Here is a 19,554-nt window from a genome sequence, read left to right on the forward strand (position 1 = left end):
TCAAATGGAGTAATACAAAATGTCCTGCTTTGTATCTGGCTTCTTCAGTGCAAAGTATATCTTTGAGATTCAAATTGTTGGGAGGCATTGATTATAACATATGATTTGTGCCATTGAGGGTTGGGTCTGAATTTGTTGGTGGCATTCATTTATTCAATACACATTTACAGGAGCTCTACAGGGGTTTATAGATTAAAGATGAATACAGTTCCTGCCGTCAAGGACTTTTCAGTGTATTGAAGGAGACAGACACAAGTGTTACAGACAAGTACTCAGTGCCGCAAAGAAAAGCCAGCACTTAGAAAATTTCTCAGCAAGGCACATTTACTTCTGCAGAAGGGTGCTGCCTGTGCCTGTCCGATCACAAAAGCACACCGAGCAGGGTAGAGCAGGGTTTTTAATCCCTACGTAGTTCCTGTTTCTGTGTTCGTTCCCATTGGCTGGAGTTGGACCGCACAGTGTAAGCTGACCCAATTGGCTAGTGTTTGAAATTGAATAAGGCCAATTAGGCAGGAAGGGAGAGGCTGTCCATTACCAACTAGGCAGGAAGGGTTGTTTACGGAGTAAGAGGTTTGCTAGTTATAGATGAAGCAGAGAAACGGTGTTCGTTACAGATTTAGCAGGAAGGCTGTGTACAGAGCAAGAAAGACCAAGGAAGCTTTGAAGAGGAACTTACTGTGTCTGGCAGATTTCCCCCTCTTGAGTTTATAGTTCTTCCTCTTCAAATTTTTGTAACATATCTTGGCTTTGTTGCTCCTCTTGGTTGTCTGGGAGTAGGAACTTATCTGAATAGGGTGGGGGAGAATCAAGAAGGGTTTTGGTGAGGGCTTTTTTTATAAGCCTTTGCCCTAATCCACGAATACACAAGGTATGGTGCAGCAACCTACAAGAATGAGTATACCTATAACAATTGCAAGGGGGGTAAAGATTGAGGTTGAGTTCCTTCATTTTCCAAACCGTTTTTCCATGAGACCGGAGAAGGGGTCATCTATTCCAGAATTTTCGGCTAATTCGTTTGCTAGGGTGGTAAGGCCCTGTAAGGCTTTTGTAATTGTTCCATCGGGTGCTGTGTTGTTAGGGATAAAAGTACAGCATTGGACCCCAATCATGACACAGACCCCCACCTTTCTCAGGTAATATCATGTCCAGGGCTATCCTATTTTCCTAAACCATTTGGCTGGTAGGGCCTAATTGTTCAGCTATTCCTTTAATGGCATCCCTAGTAAAATTGACAAACCACTGTTGATTATAGCAAATGTAATTTATCCAGTCTACATTTTTGTTTATAGTTACCCACAAGAACAATATAGATTGAAATCCTGCAACTATTTGATTTCAGGCTTTAAATTCATTTAACACTCCTCGTGGAACTCCAATGGCATCTATATAAATGTGAGGGTTTAAGGACCCGTTGGGGGTATTCCTTTTTTTTGCGATTGTCCTTTTTGCTTGGTTGATGAAATGCCAACCAACTGAATGGCCAACTGAATTAGGGCTCAATTTCCGCTCCAGTTACTTGGCAGAGTCCCCAATAGTGGTCCACCACAATACCACCATACATCTGCTTGGGGATGAACAAGGGCAGACTGATTGGTTAGCTCCCAAAAAGGCTTAGGCTTACTGCATCCTGCTAGATTTCCAAGGAATGCCAAGTTTTCCCCTTGCTGTGAGAGACATGAGGTGAAACTGACATTGGTACGTGGAGGACAGATGGCTCTTGGGGGCTTACCTGCAGGGCTTTTAACTTCCGGGAATAACAGCAAGAAAGTTCGGCATGCCTTATTGCCCCAAGCTGTGCGGTTTTGGAAGAGAGCTACCATACAGCTCATACCCTGTTGGTCAGAGGACCATCCAAGTGGAAAGGGGACGATTTGGGTGTCTGGCCTGCCTGTTGCATAAGCATTAACAGTCGCTTTTGTTTAGTGTGTGGACAGAATATTTAATCCATTCCAGCCAGGCATTTGCATCTTGGTACCCTGTTTCAATAGCTAGGGTTGGTTTTAAATCTTTAACTTCTACAGTGGCTACTTTGGGAGCCATTGCATTGTAGGGAGAGACTAGTAGTTTGATTAGAAGGTTTAGAAGGAGAGGGAGGAAGGAATGATGAGGCGATGAAACTCATTTTGAGAAATCCTATAGAGTCTGCCCCTGCGACCTCTGTTCCCATACCAAAGAAACGACTTAATGAAGGGGAGGAATTTTGGGAAATTGAGATAGTAATGGAAATTTGTACTGGATTACATTGGTTTTGCTGGCATTTGGCAGGGGGGCTTCCTTTAGTTAAACGAGTGTATAGTTTTAGGGATACACAGAGACTCGTTGGGGAGGTCCAACCCTGATTTTTGGTAGTCCATAGGAACATTGGACCAGCTACAGCAGAGAAGTTGTTTTCGGAGAACGAGATTCCCAGTTAACAGAATTTTTAAAATAATATCCCAAGTCTAAGGGAGCTGCCCAGTTAATAGAATCTGCCCAGTCTGAGAATTTCCAAGAAGGGCAAAGTAGAGAGCTGCCTTTGCCTTTGCAAGTCTCTACAAGGTATGACAAGACAAGCATCAAAAGTAGTGATTTGCGGTGACTGTTATGTGGTTACATCAATAATGAGATGTAGGGCAGCTAAGGGAAAGGGAAGAGAAAAAAAAGGATACATAGATTAGGCTTTTTTCTTTAACGTTACTCTTGTGGGGGTTGGTCCTGGGATGACGGTCCATGACTTTGGAGAGGGCGATGCCTTTTGACTCGGGTTCAGTGGGTCCACCCCTTCTCAGCAGTTCAGACTGCTGTTTCAGTCGTTAGGAGCGCTAAATAAGGTCCTTCCCAGGTGGGTTCGAGCTTTCCCTCTTTCCAACTTCTGATAAGGATGTGATCTCCAGGTTGGTGTTGGTGAACTGCGAATTCGAGGGATGGGGTTTGTGCTAGGAGGCCTTGAGTCCTGAGAAAGGAAAGGGTGACAGACAGACCAAATACGTAGTTTTTAAGAAACTGATCCTTTGTCTCAAATGTCGGGAAGTCATTAGTGGAATTTAAGTAAGGCAACCCATAAAGCATTTCATAAGGGATAAGCTGATGTCTTTCCGGGGAGCAGTTCAGGTTTAGGTCTCACCTCTAAATTTATCAGGGGCTCTTAGTGGAACTTGAGATAAAAGAAACAGAGCCCCTGACCTCCCTATTTTTCCTTGAAGGCCATAAGTGGGATGACTTCTTTCTTTTTCCTTTTCCCATTCAGGACATTCTCTTTTGAAGTGACCTATTCTTCCACATTTGAAACATTTGTTTTGCCCTTTTTCTCTCCCTATTTTTAAGTTTCCTCGCTTTGCTTTTTCATACCCTTTATATGGCCTAGTGAGTAGGGGCTTAAGTTCTTTACAGGTTTTGGACCCTTTGGTACATTGTTGTAAAGCGGACAGCATGATTTTTTGCCTTTTGTTTTTGCTTTTCTTTATCTCTTCTTACATATGCTTTTTGGGCCTCCCTCAAAAGTTCCTCTATAGGCCGATCTTTCCATTTCCAGTTCTCTATTTTTTGTAATTTCTTTATGATATCTGGCCAACTATTAGTAACAAAATGGAGCTTTAACATCCCCTGCCCAAGGGGATCCTCTGTGTCTAAGCCTGCATATTTTCTCATCTGTTCCTTGAGTCTGTTTAAAAACTCCACGGGCCCTTCATCTTTTCCCTGCTGTATATTAAATGCTCGGGAAATACTCTGGATTCGAGGCACTGATTCCTGCATCCCTTTAACTATCGTTTCCTTAAGGTCTTTTATGTTTTCTCAGTGGGCTGCATTGTTATTATCCCATTGTGGGTCTTGGGCCAGAAATTTTTGTTCTGCTGCAGGGATATTTTGACCAGATGTTCGCGCTTCCAGACTATCATAGCAGCCCTGCGGATCATGGTTCTTTCCTTCCCAGAAAAGAGAGTACTTAAGATGGACATTAGGTCAGCCCATGTGTATACCTGTGGTCCTAAAAATTGGTCAATTTGATCCGTGACCCCAGAAGGATCATCTAATAGTGGTTTAAGTTCCGTCTTCAGGTTTTCGACCTCTGAACTAGTTAAGGGGGGCATTTACAAAAGCCAATTCCCCCTCCTCCACATGGTACTTCTCTTAAGGGAAAAAGGGTTGGGGTAGAGTCCTTTGAGGAGGAGGGGAAAGGGAAGTTGTGAGTGTCCCTGTGGCATTGTTCTGGCATTGTTCTATTTCTCATTGGAGCTTCCCCGAGGGAGGGGCATGTTTGGGCAACTGCCCAGTGGGAATGTGGGGTGACGGGGCCCGCGGGGCAGTGTTATGTGGGGGAGGGACTGAGTGTTCAGCTTGGGGCAGAGTGGTCGGTGGGGGAGGGTTGTCTGAGGGTCCCATGTGGTATTAGACTGCTTGAGGGTAGGGATTCTGTTTTCAGGGGAGGTAGCTTTTGGCTTATTTCCTGTAGCTTTTAGGGGGTAGAGGAGGACAGGCCCCTGCCACCAGCACAGGGCTATCTGTTTCCTCCTGGGAGACAGGACTTTTGTCATTGACATATTCTATTAAAAGTTGACAAATCCATTCCTCATTTGACCCAAACTTTGGCCAAAAAAAAAGAAAAAAAGCATTCGAGGATGGGTTCTTTTTTTTTTTTTTTTTTTTTTTTTTTTTTTGAGACGGAGTCTCGCTCTGTCGCCCGGGCTGGAGTGCAGTGGCCGGATCTCAGCTCACTGCAAGCTCCGCCTCCCGGGTTCACGCCATTCTCCTGCCTCAGCCTCCCGAATAGCTGGGACTACAGGCGCCCGCCACCTCGCCCGGCTAGTTTTTTGTATTTTTTTTAGTAGAGACGGGGTTTCACCGTGTTAGCCAGGATGGTCTCGATCTCCTGACCTCGTGATCTGCCCGCCTCGGCCTCCCAGAGTGCTGGGATTACAGGCTTGAGCCACCGCGCCCGGCCTAGAGGATGGGTTCTTTTGTCCAAATAAAACAACAATATTTTATCATTTGTTGCTTTTTCTTATGTTTGGTCCTTTCATTATCCTTACAGTATTTTAACATGAGACCTAGAGGGCTATTAGAGGGAATTTTACTGTCTGTCTTGTCCTTTATATTCCCTGTCCTGCTTGGGGTTATTTCCCATCCTGGAAGTTTTAGGCGTTTCCCTGAGTTTCCTGCATGTGTGGGGCTAAAGCTCTCTTACTAGCGATTTCTTGCACCATTTCTTTGGAGGCTCTACCCCCCACACTGGAGGTTTCCTGCACTCCTTTGCTTTCTCTTCGTCCTTCTTTGGCCACTTCCCTCGCGGCAATTTAGGTACCTCTTAGCATTGGTGGGTCGGTATAAACCCCCAATAGGAAAGCCGCCTTAAGCTGTATGAGGTGACCACAGAACTGCAAATCCGGACTACACACTTGCTTCACACTTAATTGTGCGTCTCATTCACACACTGTCAACTTCCAGGGTGTCCTGACCACCCAGGAAGTACTTCACTGCCCCCATGGATTTTCTTACCTTGGTATGTTTACAGAGTTACCAGGTCACTGCAGTATCTGTAGGCTCTTTCCTCCCGCGTTGCTGAGAGTCTGGGTTTATTCATCACACCAGGTGGGTCTCAATCCCTCACCCCTGAGGCCGCTGCAACAAGGGATGCATCTCCTCCCAAGAGATGATCAGAGACTCCTCCCCTGGAGGAGAATGGGATCCCGGACGATCCCCCAAATTGTTAGAGACATGTGCTCATCAGTGCTACACACAGACACACACACACCAGCACTTAGAAAAATTTTCAGCAAGGCACATTTACTTGTATGGAAGAGTGCTGCCTGCACCTGTCAGATCGCAAGAGCACACCCAGCGGGGTTGGGCAGGGGTTTTTATCCCTAACAGTTCCTGTTTCTGTGTCCTTTCCCCCATTGGCTGGAGTCTACCGCACAGTCTAAGCTGACCCAATTGGCTAGTGTTTGAAATTGAATAAGGCCAATTAGGCGGGAAGGGAGAGGCTGTCCGTTACCAACTAGGTGGGAAGGGTTGTTTACAGAGTGAGAGGTTTGCTAGTTATAGATTAAGCAGAGAAACAAGTGTTCCTTACAGATTAAGTAGGAAGGGCTGTGTAGAGAGCAAGACAGACCAAGGAAGCTTTGCAGAGGAACTTACTGTTTCTGGCACAAATAATCACAGTGGGTGGTAGGTCATCTTTTAGGTGGTGAAAATGGTTTTCAAAAGACTTTATAGAGGTGGTGAGTTTCTTCTGATTCTTAAGGGATTATTAGGAGAGTTTTCCAGATGGTCAGAGGGCTCATGCACAGATGTGGAGGTGTGAAGCAGAGCAGTGTCTTCAGAGACCTGCAGTATCAGTACTTTGATTTTAGATTGGTGTAAGAATGCCAAAAACATCACTTTGGGAAGAAATTTTGAGGAAAACATTGGCAAATAAGTTTGACTTCCATCTTAGGATGGAGCCATGGGATGTGACCACTTTAGCATATGGTCTTGAAAATACCATAGTGGAGAAGGCAAAGAGTGGAAGTGAATTTTGGTGATTGCTTCAGCTAGGGAAAAAGGTTCCAACAGTGCTTTACTATTGATATTGTGGAAGACCTTTATGAGGTTAGATAAAAACCGTAAGAATGCTTGTTATGAATGTGGTGTTTTTTTTTAATAATTGAGATGAATTGAGGTGTTACATTAAGCCATCAAAAATCCTGTAAGGGTAGATTTAGAAGTAGCATCTCATCTTGATCATGGGAATTTTTTTTTTTTTTTTTTTTAGCAAAATTTGTTCTCCATTGCATTAGTTTGCTAGGGCCATAACAAAATACCATGGACTGGGTGGCTTAAACAATAGAAATTACTTTCTCACAATTCTGGTGCCTGGAAGTCCAAGATCAAGATGTCAGCAGGTTTGGTCTCTTCTTTCTTCTCTTGGCTTGTAGATAGCTGCCTCTTACCATATCCTCACATGGCCTTTTTCTCTGTACTTGTCTGTGTCCACATCTCATCTTTTTGTAAGGACACCAGTCATATTGGATTAGAACTCACCCTAATGGCCTCCTTTTAACTTACCTCTTTAAAGACCCTATCTCCAAATATGGTCACATGCTGAGAAAAGAGAGGTTAGGGCTTCAGCATATGAATTTGGGAGTCAGACACTGCAGCTCATAACACCCATGTTTCAAAACTTATTATAATAAGAGTTGGGCTTTTCGGGGGTTGTCACCAGAGAAGAACAGGCTAGAAGAGCTGCAATATCAGCAGATAGCAGTGTTGTAGGCTGAAGTCGTGTGGGACCTATGTGGGTGCTGGGCTTTCTTTTAAAGTGCCATCTCTGAGTTCTTAGTGGCTTGGGTCTGTGCATACACATACCCTTTGGGCAGTACAGCTTAATTCCTTGTGTGTTCTCATAAATTAATGCTGAAAATAGAGACTAAGAAGTAAAGAAACCAAACTGTAAAGGCCAGTGAGCATCACAAGGGAGATAATTTCATAACTTTTATAACTCTAAGTTTATTCTAGTGCTGAACAAACCATATCCCTCTTTTAGTATTTAAACCACCCCCACCCCTCGCTTTTTGATTGAGCTACTAAACAGCCTTGGCATTCTCCTTATCAAAACATTTGGATACCAAAGAACTGTTTTAAAATGCCTGAATCTTCTCCTTGGAGGCAAGAAATTGTTTTCTGTAGAAGGATTGTATTTTGATTTTTCTGTTGTGATGGCCACAAAGAGGGTGGAGGGATAGGTGTTTTTCTTTCTTGTTTAAGGAAGTCTTTTAAGGAAGTGCTTTTACATAGTCACTTCTTAAATTGTTTCCTATATTGAATTTTGGAGGGACTGCTTTTGTTTTTACATGAATAGGAATTCTGTGGTAGCAGATGAGGCATGTTTTAGGTACCTGAGAACTGGAAATCTTTGATATTCAGTGTAATAGTATTTATCATAATGGTGTGTGTCACAGAGTTTACTAAGGTATGTTAACTCACACCCACTGGTATTAGACCCAGCCTGTTGTAAAACAGGGAATCTTGGGAATTCACAGCATTCCCGGGTGTTCTCATGTTGCATCCCTGCTAATGCCAGTGCCGTCCATTGCCTTTTTGTTTCTTCCCTTAGTCATGGATTTGTTGACCACTAATTAGATTTTGCCAGGATAGTCTAGGTCAGAAACAGGCATTTTTAAATCTTTGAACAGCAGCAAATGTAGTGTGCATTGTAGCTCCAGTTTCTATTTGTGTGAATATGTGTACTCGTTGTCTTTGAATGAAGTACTACTATTGTGTCATTGTTAATTCTTTTAAAAAGGAGTAAATTCATTGTTTGAAACGGATCATAGTTCAAAAGTGTATCCAGATTTTACTTATTTTTGAGGAAAACTATTTTTCTCAAAAGACTCTCTGTTTAAGACAGTAAATATTACCTATTACTCTAGCAAATTAAATGTGTTAACTTTCCAAATTTTTCTATTTTGTTTTCTACCATTTCATTCTATTCTATACTTAGATTTGACTTTACCCACTTTTCTTGTGTGTGGGGTTCATCTCCTTTTTAAAAAAAAAAAAGAAATTAGGTAGAGAATACCACTTAGAAATTTTTTTTTTTTTTTAACCATGAAAAGTGCTGATAGTATTCAAAAGCTTTGGATATTGGGAACCTGTGACCCTTGGATTCACAGGAGTCTGATTTGAAATTCTTTATACCTTGTAGGGTAGTCTGTATGTTTTATCGGCACCTTCCATCTGTGAAAATCCTTGAATGGTTGCTGCCGTATTTTCTAGACGTGTCTCTTGACTTTTTTTGTTTTTTGAGATGAAGTTTCATTCTTGTTGCCCAGGCTGGAGTGCAATGGCACAATCTTGGCTTACCACAACCTCTGCCTCCCGGGTTCAAGCAATTCTCCTGCCTCAGCCTCCTGAGTAGCTGGGATTACAGGAATGCGCTACCATGCCTGGCTAATTTTTTTAGTTTTTAGTAGAGACGGAGTTTCTCCAATTTGGTCAGGCTGGTCTTGAACTCTCGACCTCAAGTGATCCGCCCACCTTGGCTTCTCAATCTCCTGGCTTTCTTAAGAGTCCCCCCATCACCTTTTGATTAGAAATATTTCAACAAAATAATTTTAGACCATATCCTGTAAGGGGAGAAAGAGGAGATCAGGGTCCTTAGATGACATTGCATTAGAGAGTGGGAGCTAGGGTAGCATGTCTTTGGTCCTAGAAAATTTTCTTGATCCCTGTGTTTAGTTAGACTCTTTCAGTTTGCAGGGTACAGAGATTGAGGCCTGACTAGCTTAGAGAAGTGGTGTGGAGTGGTGTGGGAGACTGAATCATTGGTCTCAATTCTTCACTCTCCTGTAGTAGTTTTCTACATCTTTACCTTGCCATAACCTCATGGGAGATGGGTTTTTGTCCCTGCCTCTTCATTTTGGGCTTGGGCATATGACTTACTTTGGCCCAGTGGGATGTTAGTGGACAAGATAAAAGCAGAGGTTAGTAGGATGCTTGGGCTGATGGGCTTAACTCTCTAGTGCCTCTGCCATGACTGTGAGAAAAAAAACCCTGAATCGCTGCAGCCTCTTCAGCTTGTTTCTCATTGTGAGACCATACCGCAGAGCCACCCGAGACGACCTGTGCTTAAAGCAGTGCCAGCGCAACTCAGATGCCTGAGTGAAAATAAAATTCTTATTGTTGTATGACACTGAGATTTTGTGGTCTGTTGTTCAGCGTTATTGTGGCAATAGATGATGACTAACACATTTATCCTGCTGGATCCAGGACAACTCCAGGGGCTTTCGTAAGCAGGTTTTCTTGGATAGTCTCTATAGGATTTTGCCATTTACCTCACTCCCTGTGGGTCAACCTCACCCTTCTTTTCCCACCTACTGGCTTCCTCATCCTACTTGCTGCTACCTGCCTCTACTTTATAGCTTCTGCTTGCTTACACACTGTGCTCCCTCTTACTTTTTCCATGCCCAAGGTCCCTCCCTCATGGCCCCTTCAGGCTCTCTGAATTTCATGACTTCTCAGCGTTTACTCCTGTTGCCTAATGCTTTATTCTTTTGGTACATTCCATTTCAAATTTGAGAGAATCTATTTTGCCCAGCAGGATTTTTTTGTTTGTTTGTTTTTCACCACAGAAATGTCATCAGTTGCTGGCCCATTCAGGCATTGACTGCTCTTGGGTTAGGGAGTCCACCTCTGGTCAGTTAGATGTGGCACTGCATTATTAACAGGAGGCTGTCCTTTGTACAGCATTAATGTCATTATGACATGCTTTGGGGAGTGAGTATTAAAGCTTGTCAGTTTTCAGGCTGAGCAGTTCCCCACTTGCCAGAGGGAACTTTACTTTTGCAAGCTTTTAATATTCTGAGGCTGCATTCATTTTTTTTGTTTGTTTGTTTCCTAGTTCCAAGATACTAACCTTACAGTGTAAACTCTTGGGATGAACCTTTGTCAATGAAAAGCATGAGAGAAGAGACCCTCTACTCATCTGAAAGGCTTGCTTATTATTCCAAAATCCTGAATAAGCTGACTTATTTTCTTCTCACCTCAAAGATAAGAAGAAAATAAATCAGCTCATTTGGAAGGTTTAGGCTACTTAGGCTATCCCATAGTATTTCTGTAACAGAAGAGATTGGCCCATTTAAAGTTAGTTTATAACAATTACAAGGCTCTGCTTAATTAGAGTTATCTCTAAGTATTTTTCTAAGTATGTTTTTTGGATACTATTTTAAATGGTACTAAAACATGTTAATTTGCAGTTGTTTCTTGCTAGTATGTTGAAATGTAATTGATTTTTATATGTCAATCTTACAGCCTATGACCTTATTAAATTATAGTTCTAGAAGCTCTTTTTATAGATTCTTTGGGATTTCTGTGTTATGATAGTTACGTCAAGTGCAAATAGCCATTTTATTTCTTCCTGTTTATTCTTTATGCCTTCTGTTTCTTTTTCTTGCCTTATTGCACTGGCTAGGATCCCTCCTCCTCACATGATATTGAATCAGTGTGATGAGATTAAATGTCTTTGTCTTGTTCCTGAATTTAAGGGAAAATAATTCAGTCACATTAACTATACGTTTTTTGTCAATGCTTTTTATCAAGTTGAGGAAGTTACCTTTTGTTCCTAATTTGTTGAGCTTTTTTTATCAGAAATGGATTTTGAATTTTGTTACATGCTTTTTGTGTATCGCGATGACCATGGGGTTTTTTCCTTTGGTCTGTTCATACAGTGAATTATATTGATTGATGTTTTGAGGATTGACTTACTCTTGCGTTCTTAGGATAAATCTCACTTGACCTTGATGTATTATTGTTACCAGCGGATCTTTGTTCTTAGAGGTCCCAAGATGGTAGTGGGCCACTCCCAAGATGGCAGCAAGCCTTTTGTTCTGTGACCTGGGGTTCTTGGCCTCACATATTCTAAGGAATGGAACCTTGGGCCATGCGGTGAGTGCTATAGCTCTATTAAAAGCTGTGGGTCACAGAAGAGAACCGTGGAACCCAGCGACTAGTGTTCAGCTCGATTAGGACGAACCCAGGCACTTAGCTGTGCAGGAACAATGGCGAGCCTCTAGCCCAGTTGGGAGAGGCAGTGGGCGCCTTGCTGGATCAGAAGCACAGCGGACACCCTGCCGCATCCGGAGGGGTGGAAGTCAACAGTGGGTCTTGCAACAGCATTCAGCAGTGGTTGATGGGGAGCAAAAGCTCAGCTCGAGCCAGAACAAACACAGACCAGAAGAGTGTGCAGTTGCAAGATTTAATAAGAGTGAACACAGCTCCCATACGATGGGAGGGGACCCAAAGAGGGTTACCACTACCTGCTCAAATGCCTGGGTTTATATCCCGATCATTGTCCCTCTTCCTGTGCTCTCAGGCAGTATATGATTTGACTATTTCTTTACCTCCTGCTTTTAGCCTAATTTGTATTTTAGTGAGCCCTCTTTACTACCTGATTGGTCAAGTGTGAGCTGAGTTACAAGCCCCATATTTAAAGGTGGGTACAGTCACCTTCCCCAGCTAGGCTTAGGAATTCTTAGTCAGCCTAGGAAATCCAGCTAGTCCTGTCTCTCATTATCTTTTTTATATATTGCAGGATTCAATTTGCTAGTATTTTGTTAAGGAGTTTAATGTCGCTTGTTTTGATCTTTGTCTTTGGTTGATGGTCTCTTGTATTTGCTGCGTTTGATGTCAAGGTAATGCTGGCCTCATAAAGTGAGGTGGGAAGTGTCCCCTCCTTTTCTATTTTCTGGAAGAGTATATGTAAAATTGATATTATTTCTTCCTTAAATATGGTAAAATTCACCAGTGAAGTCATCTGCGTCTGGAGTTTTTGTTGGAAGACGTTTAACTGTAAATTTACCATCTTTCATAGATAAAGGACTGTTCGAGTTCTCTTGTTTCGTTTTGTTTTGTTTTGTTTTGTTTTTTTGAGACGGAGTTTCACTCTTGTTTCCCAGGCTGGAGTACAATGGTGTGATCTTGGCTCACCACAACCTCTGCCCCCCGGGTTCAAGCGATTCTCCTACCTCAGCCTCCTGAGTAGCTGGGATTACAGGAATGCCCCCCATGCCTGGCTAATTTTGTATTTTTAGTAAAGACAGGGATTCTCCATGTTGGTGAGGCTGGTCTTGAACTCCCAACCTCAGGTGATCCGCCCGCCTCTGCCTCCCAAAGTGCTGGGATTACAGGTGTGAGCCACCGCGCCCAGCTACTCTATATCTTCTTGAGTGAGCTTTGGTAGCTTGTACTTTTGTGGAATTATTCAACTTATCTAAGTTCAAATGTATATACAGGAAGTTGCTAATAATATTCCATTATTATCCTTTAATATATACCTTGTGATGTCTCCTCTTTGAGTCCTAATACTGGTAAATTGTGTCTTTTCCCTTTTTTTACTTGATCATTCTGCTTAGAGGTTTATTAAAAACTTGCTTTGGTTTCTTTCCTTTTCTCTACTATATTTCTGTTCTTAATTTCATTGATTTTTGTTCATTATGATTTCTTCTGCTTCCTTTGGGTTTAATTTGGTCTCCGTTTTTAGTTTCTTAGGTGGAAGTTTAATTGATTTGAGGTCTTTCTTCTTCCCTAATATAAGCTTTAGTGCTATAAACTTTTCTCTAAGCACTGTTTAAGTTGCATTCCATAAATTTTCGTATGTTGCTTTGATTTTGGTTCAATTCAAAGTATTTTCTAGTTTCCCTTGTTAACTTCCTTTTTGATCCATATATTGTTTAGAAGTGTGTTTTATTTTTATTTATGGATTTTCCTGATATTTTTCTGTAAATTTCAAATTTAATTCTTTTGTAGTTGGATAATAGAATTTTAATTCTTTCAAATTTGTTGAGGTTTGTTTTATGGCTAAGAATATAGGCCATATTGGTGAGCATTCCATATTCGCTTGAAAAGAATGTATATTCTGGTCTTGTAGGGTGGGGTGTTCTGTAAATATTAATCAGGTAAAGTTGGTTGTAGTGTTATTCTCATCTTCTAGATAGAAATTTTTTTCTACACATTATGGATTACCAGAAGTAGTGTGTTGAGTCCACTGTTAATTATGGATACGTATATTTCTCCTTACAGTTCTCGCAGTTCTTGGATTGTATGCTGTTAAGCTCTAATGTCAGGTGCATCCATATTAAGGATTGTTATATCTTCTTGATAAATTAGCTCACTTATCATTATGGAATGTCTCTATTGCTTTCACTGTTTATTTCAAATCTATTTTGTGTGATATTTATATAACCTCTTTAGCTTTCTTTTGATTGGTGTGTGCATGGTGTATCTTTTTCCATCATTTTACTTGTAATCTATCTATGTCTTTAAAATGGATTTCTCATAGAAACATATAACTGGGTATTGTGATAATCCCAGCCTTTTAACCTGTATGTATAGACTGTTTACATTTAACATAATTATTAATATGGTTTAATTTAAGTCTGTTATCTTGCCAATTGATATCTATTTGTCTCTGACCTGTTCCCCCTTTCCTCTTTATTCCTGCTTTTAGGTTGAGGGTTTTTTTAAAATTCAATTTAACCTCTATAATTGATGTATTAGTTATGCCTTTTTATAAAAATTTAGTGATTGTTCTTGGATTTACAAAATACATCATCACAACCTACCTTCCCATATTATACTACTTCTCATATAGTATGAGATCCTAACAATACAGTATATGTCCAGTTTTTCCCCTTCATCATATATGATATTGTTATACATTTTACTTTTATATTTTTTATAATCTCTACAATACATTGCTACTGTTTTTGCTTTAGGCAGTTATCTTTTAGAATGATTAAAAATGTGAAAAAAAGATCTTGCATTGACCTCCGTTTTTGCCATTTCTGGAGGTATCCACTTCTTATGTAGGTCCTCATTTTTGTTCAGTGTCATATGCCTTCTACTTAAAGAACTTCCTTTACCATTTCTTGTAGTGCAGGTATGCTGACATTGAATTATCTTAGCTTTTAATTGTCTGAAAACTCATTATTTTGCTTTCATTTTGGGGAGATATTTCTGGGTTGTGAGGTGTGTTTATTTTTTCGTTCATTACTACTACATTGTCCTCTGGATTGCAAGAATTCTGATGAGTAGTCTGGTGAATTTTTTATTTTAATTTTTTTCTTCCGAGGTTATGTCTTTTTCCCCCCCTGGCTGCTTTTAAGATTTTCTGTTTAACTTTGATTTTTAGCCGTTTAACTGTAAAATGTCTAGATATGTGTTCTTTATTGTATTTATTATATTTATTTGTGTGCTTACTTGTTTGTATTTATTCTGTAGGGTTCTCTGAGCTTCTTAGAGCTGTGGTTTGATGACTTTATTTTTGGAGAATTCTTAGCCTTTTTTTACCTGCTACCAAATACTGTTTCTGCCTCATTCCCCTCTCTATCCCCTTCTGCCATCTAGGACTCCAGTTTCATGTATATGATGCCATTGATCATATCCCAGAGCTCTCCGCCTTCTTTCTGTGTTTTCCACCGCTGCTTTTTCCCCTTTTTTGTTGCAGTTTGGGTGATTTCTAGTGACCTGTCTTCATCGATTGCTTCCTTGACTGTGTAGAGTGTTCTTATGAGCCCATCAAAGGAAATTTTAAATCTCTGATGACTTAAAAAAATTATACCATTTCTATTTGATTCTTTCTCACCTATTTCATCTTTCTGTTGAAGTTTTCCATCTCTTCATACATATTGTCTACTAAATTGTTTAGCATATCAATTGTTGTTATTTTAAATTTCCTCTCCAACAGTTACAACATCTTGGTCATCTTTCTTAGTCTGGCTCTCTTGTTTGCTTTGTCTTTCCATATGGGTTCTTCCCCCCTTTTGCTTTTTCATATGCCTTATAATTTTTGATCTACTGGTGGACATTATTGTAGAACAATAGAGACTGAGATGGATATTAAATATTGATGTTGAGACTACTACTGTTACATTGGTATTGGGGTTTGGCAGGGAGTCATATTTGTGCATATAGAATATTCAGCACCTGTTACAGGATTTACTATTTTCAATTATTATAAAGTTTCACATTTCTGTATTGTTTCCTTTTACAATACCCCAAAAATTCATCTTATCAAGGATTTCCCCTTGGAGTTGCCTACTCCTTAAATTCTACTCACCGTGTCTGGAACTCTTCCTTAGTTATATCAGCGCTTGCATCAAATCACATTTGGTAGCATGTTTGTCTTTTTCATGAGACTGATTTCTTTTTTTTTTTTTTTTTTTTTTTTGAGACAGAGTCTCGCTATGTCGCCCAGGGTGGAGTGCAGTGGCCGGATCTCAGCTCACTGCAAGCTCCGCCTCCCGGGTTTTTACGCCATTCTCCTGCCTCAGCCTCCCGAGTAGCCGGGACTACAGGCGCCCACCACCTCGCCCGGCTAGTTTTTTGTATTTTTTAGTAGAGACGGGGTTTCACCGTGTTATCCAGGATGGTCTCGAACTCCTGACCTCGTGATCCGCCCGTCTCGGCCTCCCAAAGTGCTGGGATTACAGACTTGAGCCACCGCGCCCGGCCGAGACTGATTTCTTAAAAGCCGGTGCAGGGTTTTGTTAGTGTTTGGATATGTAGATTCCTTAACTACATTTTAGGTGTAGGGTTTTTTTTTTTTTAAATAATTGAATTGAGTTGAGATTATTTAATTATTTTTATTCCTTAGAAACCCACACTACCCTGCCCACCAACAGGTTTTGGGAAGATTGTCTCTGTGTTTCCACAGTCAACTGTGATGTACCTTAAAAAATGCACTGGAGTAAGAAGTGAGGACTGGCTATGGATGAATTTATGAGGAAGTTGCTTTTATACAGAGAAGACATACATTTTCTCTCCTAGTTATCCATGTATGTTTTGTGTCCCTACCTCGACAGTAAGGTTTTGAGGGAATAGCTGTCTTCTTCTTCTCTAGCATTCCCTTTACTACTAGCACAATGCTGGCTACACGGCAGATGCTCGTTAAATATTTCTTCACAGGATTTAATGAGACTGATGGATTTTAGAAGAAGGTACTAATAGATTTACTTTTTCAGTTTGCCCCTTAAAGATTTCAAGTGGTGATAATGGTGATTTTTGAGAGAGTGTCTCGCTCTGTTGCCAGGGTGGAGTGCAGTGGCATGATCTCGGCTTACTGCAACCTCTGCCTCCCGGGTTCAAGTGATTCTCCTGCCTCAGCCTCCTGAGTCATTGGGACTACAGGCACGCGCCACCACGCCCGGCTAATTTTTGTATTTTTAGTAGAGACGGGGTTTCACCATGTTGGCCAGAATGGTCTCGATCTCTTGACCTCGTGAACCGCCCGCCTTGGCCTCCCGAAGCGCTGGGATTACAGGCCTGAGCCACCGTGGTCAGCTGATAATGATATTATTTCATTATGGCAGGCATATCATGTGTAGCTAAGAATATAGACTCTGCAACTAGACTGCCTGGATTTGAATCCTGGCTTAGCTACTTATTAGATCTGTTATCTTTGGCAAGTTACTTGACCTTCTTGTGCTTCAATGTCCTCGTCTATACAATGGGAACAATAATAGTACTGTACCTATCTCATGGGATGATTATGATGATTAAGACAAAATGCAGTAAATGTTAGCTGCTGCATTCTACCTTAATTATTATTAACAGTGAATATTAGACAAATCCAATTTTAAGTTCTTAGAAGATAAGTTCTTTGAGTTAGAAGGACTTTAATATTGGAAAGCCATCTATCAGTGTGGATAAATATAACTACTACTACTGTATTAATCAAGGAAGTAACCACCTTTGCTTGGCATATTAACAGCAGAAAGGGGGCAGAGCTAATTAATTTCAACTTTGCTAGCAATAATGTTGTCTCTTCTGTCTTACCTTAGGAGCAATCTGCCCTGTTCCTGGGGGAATAAGAGCAATAGAGAAATAAATTTCCCAGATTAGCTTTCACTACAACCAAATATACTTCATCTTATAGCTTATTTTGAATCGTATGTTAAAACTGTATTCATTCTTACCTAAAGGTATGGCATCATTGTTGTTTTTATAGTGTCTCCTTTTACCACCATTATTGGACAAAACATGTTCAATAGATGTATTTTTTGTTGTTTTTTTCTTCTTTTTTTTTTTTTTTTTTTTGAGACTGGGTCTCACTGTGTTGCCCAGGCATAATCACACCTCATTGCAACCTTGACCTCCCAGGCTTAAGTAATCCTCCTGCCTCAGCCTTCCAAGTAGCTGGGACCACAGGCATGCACCACCATACCTGGCTAATTTTTATGTTTTGTATAGATGGAGTGTCGTTAAGTTGCCCAGTGTGTTCTTGATCTTCTGGGCTCAAGCCATCCTCAGCCTCCTAAGTGCTAGGATTACAGGGGTGAGCCTATCAAGAGATGTGTGAAGCAGAGAAGGGAGTCACAGAAAGGTGAGTTTAGCCTGGTAAGATATATTTGGCGGACAGCTGTTGGGAAAATACTGTTAAGGTACAATATTTTGGATTCACTATTTTCTTTTTTTTTTTTTTTTTTTTTTTTTGAGATGGAGTCTGGCTCTGTTGCCCAGGCTGGAGTGCAATGGCGCGATCTCAGCTCACCGCAACCTCCGCCTCCCGGGTTCAAGCGATTCTCCTGCCTCGGCCTCCCGAGTAGCTGGGATTACAGGCATGTGCCACCACCCCGGCTAATTTTGTATTTTTAGTAGAGACGGGGTTTCTCCATGTTGGTCAGGCTGGTCTTGAACTCCCGACCTCAGGTGATCCACCTGCCTCGGCCTCCCAAAGTGCTGGGATTACAAGCGTGAGCCACCGCGCCAGGCTGGATTCACTATTTTCTTTACATAACAAGAAGGGATACAAAGGACAGTTATAGAGCAAAAAGTAAACACTCTTTGTATAGCTTTGGTGCCTGTATTGCCTGCTGAACCCCCTTATAAAAATAGTAGTTTGTAACATTATAACAGTGTCCTTGTCTATACATGCAGTAGACTGTTTTCTTAAGTTTTGAAAGGAAATTGGTGATGCACTTGACCTATGAATCTGTGATATATTCAGTTAATGTTTTAACTACACTGATACCAAGTATAAGGTGATAATAGCCTGACCTAAGTTGGGAATAGTGGAAATGGAGAAGAGATTGCTGTAAATGTACTTCAGAAAGCAAAATAAAACAAAAACCCGTTTTTTTTTCTTTTATTGTACTAAAGATTATTTCTTTGATTGTATAAAAATATATGAGTGTTGGAAAAGCTTGAAAAGTAGTAAGAGGCAAGCTGCTGAGCTCTTAGAGATATATATATCCTATTTACAAGCATGTTTTAGTAGTCAGTTTCTTCGAATAATTTTCCTAAGGGTGAGGAGGTTGGAAGAGTTCAGTTTGGTATCAAGACATCTTGTTTATACTTCGGTAATAGATTTCCATTGCTTAGTGGAAAGCACACCTCCATAGGAATGTGCAGAAAATTTCTGCTGACAAGGAGGTATGCTTAAAGCATCTCACATACAGTCTTCAGAGACCACTAGTATCTCATGTTTTTGTGTTTTACAAATACAGGCCTTCTGCAGTTCTTCATTCCTCATGGATGGTGGCCAAACTTAGGATTGGTTATGAGTTCTCGTGTCTTGTTTCTCTTAGCCTTTAAGTTCTGGTTTTTTTTTTTTTTTTTGAGACAGAGTCTCACTCTGTCACCCAGGCTGTAGTGCAGTGGTGTGATCTCGGCTTACTGCATCCTTCCACCTCCCGGGTTCAAGCAACTCTCTTGCCTCAGCCTCCTCAGTAGCTGGGATTACAGGCGTAAGCCACCATGCCCGGTTAATATTTGTATTTTTAGTAGATATGGGGTTTTCCCCCATGTTGGTCAGGCTGATCTCGAACTCCTGACCTCGTGATCTGCCCGCCTCGGCCTCCCAAAGTGCTGGGATTACAGGCGTGAGCCACCGCACCTGGCCTTTTCTTTTCTTTTCTTTTCTTTTTGAAATGGAGTCTTGCTCTCTTGCCCAGGCTGGAGTGCAGTAGTGCGATCTTGGCTCACTGCAACCTCCACCACCGGGTTCAGGCGATTCCCCTGCTTCAGCCTCCCGAGTAGCTGGGATCACAGGCACACGCCATCACGCCCAGCTAATTTTTATATTTTTAGTAGAGACGGGGT

General features: G+C 41.2%; 1 protein-coding gene across 3 annotated transcripts in view; it reads left to right on the plus strand.

Moving 5' to 3' along the window:
• LOC105496364 (chromodomain helicase DNA binding protein 6) overlaps positions 1–19,554 on the plus strand; it is a 214,516-nt gene that overhangs the window by 18,453 nt on the left and 176,509 nt on the right. Inside the window, exon 1 of one of the 3 annotated variants that reach the window (XM_071079297.1) lies at positions 17,573–17,836. The exons of the other annotated variants lie outside the window; for them this stretch is intronic. The gene's annotated coding sequence lies outside the window, so the exon portion shown is untranslated. Of the gene's footprint in view, positions 1–17,572; positions 17,837–19,554 lie in introns of those variants that run through there. 3 annotated transcript variants of the gene reach the window in all.

Source organism: Macaca nemestrina, chromosome 15, assembly GCF_043159975.1.
Source record: "Macaca nemestrina isolate mMacNem1 chromosome 15, mMacNem.hap1, whole genome shotgun sequence".
Lineage (NCBI taxonomy): Eukaryota > Metazoa > Chordata > Mammalia > Primates > Cercopithecidae > Macaca > Macaca nemestrina.